We start from the raw sequence: 1235 nt of genomic DNA, 5'->3' as shown, positions 1-1235 counted from the left end.
CCCATTTTACCAAGCATGATGTCCTTCTCCAGGGACTGATCTGTCCTGGCAACATGTCCAAAGTACTCGAGACAAAGTCTCACCATCCTTAAGGTAAGGTGACCAGATTTTAACATTGGTAAAAAGTGGGACACCACTGACTGGGGTGGGGGTGTTGGAGGGGTTTGTTGATCAAAAATTTGGTCTATATGGAGCAATAAAAATTTTCATAGAATTCAAAAATAGTATTGTAATATATTTTTAAATTTCAACACAAGTACAATTTACAAATATAATACATTAAAAAATTAGGTATAGTATTATTTTATTCTTTGGCTTATTTCTCATTTGAGTGAATTTTTTTTTGTAGATTGCTGTCATTTAAAAGATCATGAAAATTTTCACAAGAATTTGTTAAATAATATTTCACACATAAAATGGCTTTCAAAGTCTCAACACTTAATTGTGAATTTTCTGATGTCCACACTTTATTTACTGTAGAAAAAACACGTTCAGTCACAGCATTAGTTCCTGGTAAGGACAGCACATATTCCACAATTTTTAGTGCATTATTGTATGGAACATGGTTTGTTTCAAAATGATGAAATATTTCTAACCATTTGTTCTCTATTGTGATTTTTGCTGGTACCCAAGATTTAACCTTTTCATTATCAATATATTTTTTTAATAATGATACCTCATTAAAATGATCATTTTCGGCAATATTACTGTATGGGAAATTTTGAGTAATATGATTGAATGATTTTTGCACAGCATTCCAGTACTGTCTGCTAAATTCAAGAAAATTTATGTCTTTATGAAATAAATAAATTAATTACTTACCTAAATTATCTGAATAGCTGATTTGTTGACATCACTTGTTTAACTAGCACTAGCACACAGTACGATGTGTATCGTCTTGAGAGGCAGGTACAAAATATTTTTGCCATTGCTAATGCCAAAAAATGCCATTGTTCATTAAGTCCAAACAATGGTGGTCAAATTCTAACAACTGATCAACAGTGCGAACTTTGATAAGCAGTTCTCTATAATCAGTTCTCAACAATTATTAAAGTGTTATTATTAAAGTTTAACATTATAAAATTAACAAAAATAATATGAAACTCATATCCTGGCGAAATATCCACATGGCAGCGGAAAACCGTATACAGTGAACCCTCGTTTATCGCGGTTAATCGGTTCTAGACCCTACCGTGATAAATGAAATTCCGCGAAGTAGGATTCCTTATTTGTAA

This window comes from Echinops telfairi, unplaced genomic scaffold, assembly GCF_000313985.2.
Source record: "Echinops telfairi isolate 266 unplaced genomic scaffold, ASM31398v2 ScPeMD7_443;HRSCAF=831, whole genome shotgun sequence".
Taxonomy (NCBI): Eukaryota; Metazoa; Chordata; class Mammalia; order Afrosoricida; family Tenrecidae; genus Echinops; species Echinops telfairi.
The sequence above is the reverse complement of the archived record's forward strand: the minus strand, read 5'-3'. Positions refer to the sequence as shown.